Source organism: Urocitellus parryii, chromosome 2 (assembly GCF_045843805.1).
Source record: "Urocitellus parryii isolate mUroPar1 chromosome 2, mUroPar1.hap1, whole genome shotgun sequence".
NCBI lineage: Eukaryota > Metazoa > Chordata > Mammalia > Rodentia > Sciuridae > Urocitellus > Urocitellus parryii.
In genome coordinates, this window is record NC_135532.1 from 164,425,198 (window position 1) to 164,439,579 (window position 14,382).

At 35.8% G+C, this 14,382-nt stretch overlaps 1 protein-coding gene across 2 annotated transcripts in view; it reads right to left on the reverse strand.

The window, feature by feature from the left end:
* Lsamp (limbic system associated membrane protein) overlaps positions 1–14,382 on the reverse strand; it is a 593,641-nt gene that overhangs the window by 270,594 nt on the left and 308,665 nt on the right. The window lies entirely within an intron of this gene.

Here is a 14,382-nt window from a genome sequence, read left to right on the forward strand (position 1 = left end):
TAGAGAATAAATCCCTCTACAATATGAACTAAAACTTATTGAAAAAAAGAGCAAAAGAACAATGTGATTTCAGAACTATTCTATTATTAGTTTTACCTTTTAAAATCTTGATTTAAAGTGGTAACTTTTTAAACAATAGGAAGTATTTAATCCATAAGAGAAAGATGATAAAAGTCAATGTAGTCTCAATTTGAAGGAGCCTATTTCTTTTTTTTTAATTAAGAAAAAATAATAAGTCACACAGGTTAATCACAGATCGCCAGGCTGTAGGAGAAAAAGGAATGGTTGATCTAAATGCAGACCCAGGCTCCCAGCAATCACCAACTCAACAAAAAGTATCATGGGCTTGCATTAAGTGGTGAGTTTGCTCCCATGTGTTAGGCAGGCCTGCAAAGTAAATGAGGACTCTAGGGCCATGCCAGGATAGTACCAGGATAATAACGAAGCATCATCCACATGGAATGCTACTCCAAGACTGGGTAGTGCAGTTCAGAACTATATAACTACTGATTTTTATCTCCCAAATCAGTCTGGGTTAAAGCAGGAAAAGTGTAAAGAAATGTATTTTTAAAATCTGTAGGTATAGCCATGAGCAGTGGTGCATGCCTGTAATTCCAGTGGTTCAGTAGTCTGAGACAGGAGGATTGCAAGTTCAAGACCAGCCTCAGCAACTTAGCAAGACCTTAAGCAACTTAGTGAGATCCTGTCTCAAAATAAAATAAAATAAAATAAAAATAAAAGGCCTGGGGATGTGGTTCAGTGGTAATGGGCCCCTGGCTTCAATCCCCAGTACCAAAAGTAAAATAAAATAGAATAAAATGTTTGTGTTATGTGTTGCATGACTTAATAGATTGTTTGTTCAAGGAGTTCACAATGTTGTAAATTATTCTAAAATTTAGAACAGACTACACCTTGAAGAGGATGGGTGCTTGTGCCACACAGAAAGGATCAGAGAGAATTTCCTCTCACTTTGGGTGGGATTTCTTGAGGTAGCTGAGGATGTAGGATTATAATAGAGACTGCCTTCTCTACAGAAAATCTTGTATGCCCTCCTTTTCCTTGGCTCCTTTTCATTCCCTTATAATACTCTGTATTACATTGGTTATTTCTATTCAACTTTACTTATAGGTTTATTAAAGACAGTGATCTTCTTATAATTAACCTATGGAGCCCTCACTGATTAGTGGCCTAAACATCATCTGTGCAATAAATACTTGCAGAAAAGTGGAACAACTACACCAAATTTAACAAATTGCTATTAGGTCATATATCAGATATTCACCAATTGTCTAATAGGTAAAAACTATATTGACACCTATTTTAAAGTTTTTAAGAAATCATTAAATTATCTGATATGAAGAAAATTTTAAGAGAATTATTAAGTGTGGTATTGAAGTGAAAATGAAGAAGGAATAAATGTGCTCCTTGTCACTACAAAGGAAGTTTATCTCTGGAATGTGAGAAATGAAGAAAAGGAGGATAAAGCCCAAAAAAGTGTGCAGAAGGTTGCCCACTTTGACTATGAACCCTCAAGTACCAGGTGGGTTACCTACCTTAACTATAAAACTATTTTGTTGTATGTGTGTGTGTGTGTGTGTGTGTGTGTGTGTATGTGTGTGTGTGTGTGTGTGTGTGTGTTTAATCAGCTTTAAAAATAACAGGAAAGGTAAGCAGACAAAATTTTAACTTCTCAATTCAGTATATCTGAATCCATAAAAGTGTCATAAAAAATCGATGCACTCATAAAAATCTTGAGCATTGGATCTCTGCAAACACTTAACACCAAGTATATTATGCAGACTTGTATGAACAGGTACATTGACAATTCCACTCACACTGCATAAGGCTGGGGATTATAATTCTAAAATGATGAATATAATTGGAGGCAAAAAAGAAATACTAAATTCAGTTTGCACTAATAGATTACTTAATAGCATATTTACCGTCAGGGTCCATAAGGAAAGTAATACACATCAACTAGATATTAAGCCTGTTCAATTGCTACTAGACAGCTCTTCACATTTAACAAGCATTATTGGCTAAAAACATACTAACTTAGCATTAGTATTTACCCAGACTTATCTTTGTACAAATTTCCTGTTTTTCTCAAGAGTAGAATCTTGTATGTATTGATTGATAAAAAAACAAAACCAACAAATATATTTGACTTAATCTCTTACCATTAACTATATTCCTTCTTTTAAATTATAGGTTCTAGGGGTAGTGTGCCTGGATGCGTAGAAGAGATTTTTTTTTGTTTCTTAAATTAAGAAAGGATGGTTAGGTAAGGGATCCCAAGTGCATGTAGTTTGTGCCTCCACTGACATTAGCAAGGCGTGGTGGCATTTATCATTTGTCAAAACTAAGGAATGAGGTGGTGCTACTGTTATCTAGGGGGTGTAGGCCAGGGATGTTACCAAACATCCATGTCTGTTTGTGGAGACAAAAATAGATGTAAAATTTTGACATCCAGGGATGTTACCAAACATCCATGTCTTTTTGTGGAGACAAAAATTTTGACAAGGTCAAGGTTGAAAAATTGAGGTAGGTCTTGATCTCTTGGTTTAAATATCCAGAGTCACAGGTCAAACATCTATTATGCAAAGGCATTTTTTTCATATGCATGTGCTTCTTGCTGTATGAGATCTTTGATTGCCAATAGCAAAGTCTCTAAACTGTTAAGTCAGATTCATGATAAAGGCACTGAGGCCTAGGGATGCTTTGGTTCTAAGTTCATATTGTATTTGAATATGTAAAAATAGCTAATAGGATTTTAGATATTTCACACACACACAGTTATGTATGTTTAAGGTGATATACCAATTACCCTTATGTGGTCATTATGTGTTGTTTGTATGTACTTAAATCTCTCACTGTACCTCATAAATATATACGATTATTATGTCTCAGTTAAAACTAAAAATGTATTAAAATAAGTCAGTAGTTAAGGAATCATGCCCCTTTTGCTTTTTAATTTTAGCATCATAATTGTAAGATAATATAATCTTGTACAGTGTTGATAGTGAAAGGTAAGTTATAACTTGCTTGGTTCTAATTTAATGCCCGAGAAATCATTTAACTTTAGTGTTTTATTTTACTCCCTCTATAAAAATGGATCAGTAAAACCCAAGACAGGTAAGGGGAAATTGATTCAGTTGTGGAAAATTTTGATTTTTTAGAAATTATTAGCTTTTTTGTTCACAAGAAAATTTTTTTTAAATTAAGCTTTATTATTTTTTCCACATTTGCAAATCTCTCTCTTCTGTAAAATGTGGAAGATTCAAGATGTGGATGGGAAGGAAGTCTTCAAGAATGTGTTGGCCCTTTATTTTTATACTGTTTGCTTTGAGACTTCAATTCTACAAATAAAACCCTTAGTGAATCAGCAAAACTATCATAGAATCATTTCATTCTAGAGGGAAAGATAATTGGTCTGGGAAGTGATGCTATATATTACCAGCATTAAAGTGTGGAATCAGGAAAATTTCTAAGAAGAGGATGGCATAAACTGTCATGAAAATATCCCAGGCTCAGATTCTGAGTTAGAAGTCCTTTGTCTGGGCTTTGCAACATTATTTTAAGTACAATGAATTCCAAGAACTATGCAAACACTTTCAAAAATACCAAGTTAGCTAAGTACCAAATTTATGGGATTTTGAATTATCAATCTGTCTGAATCATCTCTGCTTCATTACCATGTCCTAAGATTAGACGCAGTAAGAAAAAAAAAAAAAAGAAAGAAAGAAAAAACTCTGGGGATTCACTGCTGACCCTCAGGAAGTCCTACTGGTCTTTGCTGCAATGGGCAGTTTCAGCTCCCTGGCTCCCTGACTCCCACCTTTACTTTTATATTTTGAGGAATAAAGTATTTTAAAATTAAGATACATACTTTTTTAAGACAGAAAGTTATTACACACTTAATGAACTATTTGTATAGTGTAAAAATAACTTCTATGAACCAGGAAATCAAAAAATTCATGACACTTGCTTTTTGTGGTGGGCTAGAATTAAACCTGCAAATCCTCTGAGATACGCCTGTAATAATGATATATAATGTTTACCTAATACTTTATTATAATGAAAAGCTCAGAAATATCACATTGTGATATTACAAAACTGTAAAAGAATAGGGAAGGATTTTTTTTTATTTTGGCACTTAGAATAGCTGTGGCTTTGAGAGTTAAGGAATTATATGATGTGTGGGTTAATTTTAGACATACAGAGCAGTAACTGGCCTGATGATGTCTGATATTATTGAAGAGACTCTAGTTTTCTACTGCAACATGGAAATAATAACTATTTTGTAAGATACTTGTGATTATTAAATAGGCTAATATATTTAGAGAACCTAGTGAGCTTTAGAAGAGTCTAACATTTTTCCCCCATGTCCCTCCTTACTTAGAAATTTGAATATTCATTCTTTAGAATCTCCAATTTTGAACTAAATTTAGCAACCTCTATATATTACAGTTAAAACCAACCCTTCCTTATCACATCTCTAGGGAAATCTTTTAGGGGCCTGGTGTTCATATACCTGATTCCTCCTTCATCCCTTCCTATCAGCAATAGATCTCATAAAGCCCAATAATATTTAACTTGTATCCAGTATGATGTGGACTGGTTATATAGGATAGCAGTTTAAACTGAGGCTCAAATTCCATCTTTGGAACATCTTAAAAGGGGCATTGGGATACCTGTGCATAGACAAGACTGTAAATGCTTCATGTCTTTCATCCGATGCAGTTTGTTTCATAAAAGGCAGAGCCTACATATGGATGTCTCTCAAGGACAGTCTGAATGCAGGACAACATCCAGTCTGTGTTGTGCTTTGTGATCTTCAGAGATTTGCTGACAGAATTGTGGTGCCACCTGGATTGAATATGGCATACTCTATGTTTTGTATGTTTTGTGGAACCTCAGATTGCAAGAACAGGCCTATCTATTCCTTCTCACAAGTGCCAATTATACTCTCAATGAAGCAGGAATAATCCCCAAACCTTTCCTCTCCACTGAACTACAGATTCTCCTCTTTCCACCCCAGCTGGTTGAGAGAAGATGAGCAGTAATTTTAATCTTGCTTTTGTGTTGATTCTCCCTATGAGTCTCCATTCTCTGAAAAATCCCTTTATTTAGAAGGAAAAGATGCTACCTTTAGTTGTATCTTTGGAAGAGTAAAATTAGTCTTGGGATCCTGGCTCTGATATGTAGTTTAAATACTCACTATGTAATTAAAAACAATTCCACAGCTATTTGAAGAAAACTCTGTTACCTTTTGAGTCATTACAAAGTAAATATCAAAAGTATGCTAAGTTCTAGAAGGGAAAATAATGTGGTCTGTACCATGGTTGGGTTTATTCTTTATCTCATTCCAGCAGTAAGGAGAAATAAAAGTGCTCATAATAAATTATAAAGCACTTAGGATGAGCATTCTGATGTATGAAACTTGGCTATAAAGTCAGAAGACTGTTTTCCATAAGTCTCACTTGAAAACCTAGCCCCTTACTTTATAGTCTTATCATATAGAGCATTATGCAAATGGTAATCATTGGAGCAGAACCATATTATAATATGACTCATCATTACATTATGTGCATTTAGATATAATTTAGATCAAATTGTGCCTCTAAGACATGGACAAATCCTAGATACAGCAGGCATACTATTTCACAGTCAACATATAGAAAGTATGTATATAAGAAAATAAATAAGTAATGGTACTGTCATCAGAGCTACCATTAGAAAAGGGCTTTGATGTCTAGTTTTCCTTGACTATTAAAGATACAGGTAAAAGAGATAAATTTAAAGGCAGATAAATATAAAGAGCAAAAAAGTATTCACTTTTTAACATGCATTTTGTATCCACAAGTATGAAATAGGAGATTCCAGCAACTGCAAACTGAAGGAGATATTATCAAACAGATCCATCATAGGTGAAGGAAATACAGTGGTCCCCTCCCCCAGCTGACAAGCAGCTGATAGATCACTGATGATTGCATATAAATCACAAGGACACAGCTCACTTGGAGAATTATATGGATTTTTCTTACTTCCATGTTTGATTTTTCTATCACCCACTTTCTACTCTACCTCACTGCCTACTTTTCCTGTCCTCAAAATCCTTTTTTCCCCCAGGGTATTTCCTTCTAAAGGATAGTGGTCTGAGAAGGCCTTCACCCTGTGCGACAACCTATTTTAGTGGTTTTTTTTTCTCCTTTCTCTTTTTCTCCTATCTCTCCCCATCACATCCTCCTACCCCAATGTAAACCTTTTTCTAAATACATGTTACTCTTGAATAGACCAACAATCAGTTCATAAATGGGAGTTGGAGCCAGATGATCAAAAAGAGCTTTAGAAGTTACTGAAAGAATTGGAATAAAAGCAAGAGCTGGTGAGTTTGAATGAGAGCCTATCTGGGAGAGCTCTTGTAGCAACCTTAGTCTACTCAAACTGTAGAAGGATAGAAGTGCCTAGAGTCCCCAACCTACATCAAGCACTGACCCTGTAGCATAATAGAGGTGAAGAGAAATAGCTGGTATGTAGATTTGAGAGAGTGAGAGAAGAAGTCAAAGACCATTGCTCCCGGTCATGCTACATGTAAGCTAACTCTGACATTTCATAGTCAGTCTGAGTTCAAGAGAGAGCTGTGGATGCTTAAGGTTCAGTTCAAGGTATGAGTGATCCCTAAGAGGAACCCTATGACTCAAAAGCCTTTCTAGCCTAAGGGGATTCATAGTCTGCCTCTGACTCTGTCTGAAGGCCAAACTAGCTTTGAAAATTTATTACACAGAGGCATCTTCCCTCACAGTGATTCCCCAAAGAAGGTGGTTAAGTGAAAAGACAGGGAGATGAGAGCAAGAGCTGAATCTAAATGATAATTAATAAGGTATTGTTTTAAAATTGTTCCTCATTTCTTCTGGATTAATCATCAATACTTATGGTCAAGACCTATTGACACAGTACCAGAAACTCTACTGAAATCTCAATGTGTGCTTTAGGAATCTGACCTGCCTAGCAGCATGATTTATATTGACTAATTAATAATGTCCACTTTCCATCATAGATGTCACATTTGCCTGGTTCTGTCGGGACCACTCTTAGAAGCACATTGGTTTATCAACTAATTGCCAAATCCAATGGGCTATCTTAAGTATTTAATCTCTTCAAAGCTTTCTGTATCATTTACCTTTCTTCATTTTCTTGTCTCTCCTCCTAACTCTCATCACTTCTCAATTTCCATAATGTTCACCTCTTTCTTTACTCACCTTCTATATATTGTTGCCTTGCAGGATTGTACATTTCTTCTCTCCTGATCTCATGGAGTATTCTATTATATTTCTTCAGTATTGGGGATTTAATTACACTTCATCTGACTTGAATTTAAAACAACATACCCACCTATTTCATGTAAGTCTCTGAAGGTACCTCAAATTCAACACATTCTGAGCTGAAACTTACTATATTCCACTTTTTTTCTTCTAATACATGCATACATTTCAGTTAATGGAATTAAAATTCATCTGTGCCCCTAGTTTAATAGCCACGGAGTTATTCCTGTTTCCTTGCCCTTTTTATTTCACTTATGCAATCAAATCTTACTTTACAATTTTGGTCCTAAGATTGATCTCTACAATCCATCATCATGTCTACAGCTATGGATCAGTGCCTTGTCATCTGTTATCAGTATCACTGCATAACTCTCCACCTGGTGTTCTGGCCTCCAGTGTTGTTCTCCTACCCACAGCTACTTCATCCATCCTTTATATTGAGCAGAACATACATGATGCTGACCACACAATCCTCTTGTTTAAATGGTTGTGGTCTTTTTACCTATTAAAAGTTCCAAAAGATCTGTAAAAACATAAATCAGCTCAACCTACTTTTCCAGCCTCATCTCTTGACATTATATTGTCTCTCTACTTTGTTGAGGTTCCAATCTCACTGTTTTTGCCTCTTTTTTTTCTTCTTTTCTCTAAAATGTGTTTTGCATCTGTTGACAAGTTCCTGCTTGCGATATAAAAATCCACCTCAGATGTGTCTTCTCTTGTGAAGCATTCTCCTAGTTCCCTAGTTGTTTTCAGCTTATGCTAGCATTTATATTCTTTGTTTTTCTGCCTTTCATTGCTATTTTAGAGTGAGCAAAGACCATGTCTTCTCAATCTTTTGCATCTCTTTTGCCTGTAAAAAAAAATGTCTGACACAAAAAGTCACTCAATAATTATTCATTGGATGAATAAATGTACCAAGAATCTTTCACCTCTCAGCTCACATTCTTAGGGATGTTCTCTTCCTAATAAAACTTTGAAGGCTGAAAATTTCTATGTGGTTCTGAAAGTGGTGATAAGGTGACCAAATGAATTTTTTCCCCTTATCCAAACCAGGCATCTCATTTCCTTTTATTTAATGCTATCATTTTTTAACTTATCTTTGCCTGGAAAGAAAATGATGACATCTTTTATATATGTATGATATAATAAATGTGTAAAAATAAATTTTAAAAATGTGCAGTGGGGGCTGGGGATGTGGCTCAAGCGGTAGCGCGCTCGCCTGGCATGTGTGCGGCCCGGGTTCGATCCTCAGCACCACATACCAACAAAGATGTTGTGTCTGCCGAGAACTAAAAAAAAAAAAAAAAAAAAATTAAAAATAAATATTAAAAATTAAAAATGTGCAGTGGAAAGTGTATAACTCAAAAATTTCTAAAAATGTGCTATGGAATAAAAAGAAAAAATGTTTCAAATACACTAGTGCCCCTCTTTGAGTTCGGTTGATTTTACTAGGACCCTTGATATTATTACCTTGTGGTGTCTCTTGGCCTAATGACTCATATTTAAGGAACAGAATGAACACTTTTTAATCCATACGGAGTCACATTATAGAAAAACCACCTTGACAATATAACCTACTCTGAATTTACAGAGGACTTGAGATTAAATTATAATCAATTTTCTCACTGCTCATCTCTAGTGAAATAGATCAATTTGGTCTCATAGAACACTTAAAATTTTTCTTTCTTCATTTCATTTGACTGTGAAATTAGCAATTATTTTCTGCTTCAAGATAATAATACAATCAAGAAGAAAAATCAAAAAAGGTAATAAAGAGGCACATCAAGTGGAATTTTCTCCACAGATTTTTGTTGTCTGGGAGTCAACTGAAATTTAGGCATTTAGGGTCGCCCAGTTGTAGGAGGCACTGTACTTATTCAGTAAAAACTGTTTCATTTTTTTACTATTGGTAAATTTTATCCTACATTTATTATATTATTATTATTATTATTATTATCAGACAAACCCACCATCCTGGATATCAGTGTCTAACCTGCAATCAGGATTGAATAAAACTTCCCCAAAATAAGAATGAGAGTAATTTTGTGTGTCTACCTGCTGGGGCTAACCAGTGCTCAATGCATGATTAACCTCAAACATAGTATCTTACAAAAGAAAATACACTCTTTTATACACTCTTCTAGCTACAGAATGTAGCCACTACAGCTCACCAAGATATATTCTAATATTAAAATCTCAGCAATATTGATTCATGTAGCTTTAGTCAAAGGTAGATGACCTAGTTTCTTTACTGTATTAGTTATATATATTCTATCTTAAGACTAGGATATAATAACCTAGTAGTATATAAATAATTTATTTTGTTAATATTTTCTGTATCACTTCTTCTCATTCCATCCTTTTTTTTTTCAATATTCTTTGTTTTCAGGACACAAATCAAGGTGAGCAAATGGATTCTTCAGATAATTTCCCCTTTTTGCTCTTATACAATAGAGATCCTTAATCTTTATGAACAATCACCTGTCTGGAAAACCATGTGCCATGTCACATGATGTTTCATACTAAAATTACATTTCTTTTAGACTATAAAATTAAGGAAGTCAGAGTTCCTAACTTCCCTGTTCTAATTATATCAGTGCAGTACTGACTTGAGTGCACAAAAATCTTGCAGGCATTCAATAAAACATTCTCTAATAATAAAGGTAATTTCAAAAACACCATTTTTGATGGGTATTTGTCTGTAACCCCCAAATCACCATTGATAGTGACTGAGGATAACAAAAGAGGAATTTAGGAAATCCACCCTGAGAGGTCAGAATCTGAGAATAAAAAGTAAAAGAATGTATTGTTCACTAAGTACAAGACTTCCTATCCAAGAGCCCAAGCTTATTTCTTTCCTAATAATTGAGTTCTATATAAGAGTTCTGGGTCCACAGAACTCTGTGAGCACTGGCCAGAGAGTCCAATCTCAATATTTCAAGAATTTTTGGCAGTTTTCACTTATGGATTTCTCCTAATTAGCAGCCCTTAGCAACAAAATGGCAAGAGGAACATAAACCAAGATCAAAAGATACATATTCAGTGCAAAACAGCTCATTCTATTAGCCCCAAGCAACATATAAGTGAAGAAAAGTCTCCATTGTGTAGTAAAGTATGTTTCTGGGAGGCTAATGTTGTTAGATGCAAATCTGCCCAGGGCAATGTTAAAATAAAGCTCAACAAGCCAAAAACAAAAGCAAAGCAGTCCTGCATTTTATGTTCCTCCCTGCAATTCACTGAGTCTTTGCCTGTGATTGGGGGGTATGAGGCAGTGGCTAGGGAATCTACTATTATGGTGCAAAAAAGAGTAGAAGAGATTGACAATTTTACATCAAATACTAGCCCTTTCTATCACTTTATTTTCCCCCAAACCCATTTTTTTAAATAATAGAGAAAGTCAGATATTGAGGTTGCACAGGACTGAGATATTATAGGTAACATTGTATTTATTAGAGTGTTATTGCTTCTAAACCACATTGAAGTAATATTCTCTACATGCCTCCAAATTTGGTAACAGAATTAACTCCCTTACATAATTCCACAAGGCTAAACCTGTGCACTGTTTCTCTTTAGGAGGTGCTGCTGGTAGGTGACTGTGATAACATGTCCCCAAAAGATATCATAGCTACACATCATTCCTGCTTGATGTGATGAAAAGCTGAAATAGACATACTTGTCAGATCAGTCGGGGCAGGCAATGGCCAAAGGAGGCAGATTTAAAAGGGCCGCTGAACAGGCTTTATTGAGATATCACTCCTGGGTGGAACGCGATCAGACCCACAGAGGGGACAGGAGAACGGTCTGAGGAGAAACCGCGTGGAAGCTCGACCCGACTGGACTTTTATGGGGCTTACAGCAGGAAGGGAAGGGCTTGGGGCAGGAAAAGGTGTTTCTAGGGTCCCTTGCCCCCTTGAAGTTGGTCAGGGGAGTTGACTGAACTCCAGGATTGGCGGGGGTGGGGGGGGGGAGGGAGGGGGTCCTGTTGATTGACAGGCATTAGTCAGGAGATCTGGCTGATTGACAGATCTGGCTGATTGATGTTCTTTTTCAGCGCGGGCTGCTTTGTTCTAAGTTGCCACTAAGTTGCCACCAAGTCGCCGCCACCGACCTAACAATACTATAAGCCAAAATCTGCCTTAATTATCAAGTACACTTTTACTTGCCATCCTCATAAAACATACTTACAGTCATACTAATAGTACAACAGTCAAAAAGAACTGTTTCCTGGGTATCCATCCAGTACTTAAAAACATATGCCTGTTATAAATAGGGCAGCAAATGTGCTTGACCATCAGCTGTACGAGCTTAGAAGAACCAACTGTTCCCTGAAGTCTTTTGAAAGTTTGGAGTGCAGGATAGTAAGTAAGATGGAGGTATTTATGGAGCTCTTGACTTGGGAAGAGACATTTTTCAGTTTGACTAGAAAAATAAGTTGTGGCACAGCTGGTGATGTACAGTCCAGAATAAAGGGACAAGTATTGCCAGACAATCCTTTGAGACTGGTATAGACACAGCAGAAACATGATGTGAATGAACTAACTGCCACAAAGACCTTGCAGCTTCTCATGTAGTCAGCTGAGTGCCAGGCACAGTCCCTGTCAGTAGGAACAGTTTTGAGGTCAACTGTGGGACAGCTAGATCTGGAGTACTGTAGACCCAAGCAGGCACTATCATTGAGAAATGTTAGTACAGTTAGTAAATGTGTTCCTTTGATCAATTGTAAGTTTTATTTCTTTTGATTGGGGACTAACAGAAGGCATTTCCTTGTGGGTTCATGAATTTTCACTAAGACAGAAGCTCATCCTTCATTTTCATCAAAGCAATAAGAATGTTCCATAGGTTTACTTAGAATAACTTTTGATTTCAAAATGTCCTTATTTTGGAGCTTGGGCCTGTTACACCTATGTAAAAGTAGATTTTGTAAAAGTAGTATAGTTTACAACCTTAGAAGTTAATTGTTTCTCTTCCTTTCTTCTTTCCCTTTAAGCACTCAATTTTTTAATTTATTTTATTTTTTATTGATTTTTAAAATATATGATAGCAGAATGCATTAAAATTCATATTACATATACAGAGCACATTTTTTCATGTCTCTGGTTGTATATAAATTATATTCAAACCAATTCATGTCTTCATACATGTACTTTGGATAATGATGTTCATCACATTCCACCATCATTTCTAACCCCATGCCTGCCCTCTCCCTTTCCCTCCCACCCCTCTGCCCTATCTAGGCTTCCTCTATTCCTCCATGCTCCCCCTCCATACCCCACTATCAATCAGCCTCCTTATATCAGAGAAAACATTCAACGTTTGTTTTTTTTGGGATTGGCTAACTTCACTTAGCATTATCTGCTCCAAAGCCATCCATTTACCTACAAATGCCATGATTTTATTTTGTTATTGCTGAGTAAAATTCTATTGTGCATATATGCCTCATTTTTAAAATCTATTCATCTACTGAAGGACATCTAGGTTGGTTCCACAATTTAGCTACTGTGAATTGTGCTGCCATAAGCATTGATGTGACTGTGTCCCTGTGGTATGCTGTTTTTAAGTCCTTTGGGTACACAGCAAGGAGAGGGATAGCTGGGTCAAATGGTGATTCCATTTCCAGTTTTCCAAGGAATCTCCATACTACTTTCTAAGTTGGCTGCACCAATTTGCAGTCCCACCAGCAGTGTGTATGAGTGTAACTTTTCCCCCATATCCTCGCCAACACTCATTATTATTTGTCTTCATAATAGCTGCCATTCTGATAGGAGTGAGATGAAATCTTAGAGTAGTTTTGATTTGCATTTATCTAATTAATAAAGATGTTGAACATTTTTTCATATTGTTGATTGATTGTATATCCTCTTCTGAGAAGTGTCTGTTCAAGTCCTTGGCCCATTTATTGATTGGGTTATTTGTTTTTTTGGTGTTTAACTTTTTGAGTTCTTTATATACCCTAGAGATTAGTGCTCTCTCTGATGTGTTAGCACTCAATTTTTGCCATATGTTATGAAATGTTTTAGTACATTATTGCCCACACATGAAGACTGTTTCTTTTCTGTTTCATTAATTCTGCTATTTTATCAATTAATTTGGCTAATGACATTCATTCCCTTTTCACTACTCTCCCGATAAGTCTTTTCAATTAACAAGATACATTGGTTGGCTGCTTTAGAATGTGTTTTCAGCAAGGTTAAGGTGGTACCTGTAATGGATGTTGGCACAGAATCAAGAAGACTCTAGCAACAAGTTGGTAGCATGTGAAAACTACTCTGCTTCTGCAGGCCAGTGCTGATGAACAGAAGGGCTTTGTTAACACAGCCAGCTCCTCCTCCAGTATGTGAACTATAATTACTCAATGGGATTTACCTGGACAGATGCCATCAGCTTTTGATGAAGCCTATTTTCTTCCTGAGATAAGACTTCCTAGCTGAATAATAAAACAGAGAATTTCATTCTAATCTGGAATGTGGGATAGCTATGGCAGAGATAGTGAAATTCTAAAAATTCTTTTAATTCAAGTATTCAAGATAGGTACAGGGATCCCCCTTAGAGAATGCATTACAATTCATATTACATATACAGAGCACATTTTTTCATGTCTCTGATTGTATATAAATTATATTCACACCAATTCATGTCTTCATACATGTACTTTGGATAATGATGTTCATCATATTCCACCATAATTTCTAACCCATGCCTGCCCTCTCCCTTTCCCACACATGATCAAAACTATCTACCATTTTAATGTTAGAGAGCATGTGGTTATGCCCTACCAAAAGGACACATAGTATGAGGGAGAGCAAGATGTGAGAGAAGAAAAAAAATTCAGCTTAGCTACCTGGTCTAAACCAGCCACATGGTAAATCCTTTTCCTGAAACTCAATGAAAGTATATGGAGATGGACATTGAGCTTCCAAATTATTATAATAAGAAAACTAAAAAAAAATATCTAGGAATTAGAATGACTTATAAGCAGAAAGAAGTTATTCTTTTAATTATTATATTTAAAATCTCTATACTATAGTTTTTTAAAATATCTTTATTTATTTACTTTGTA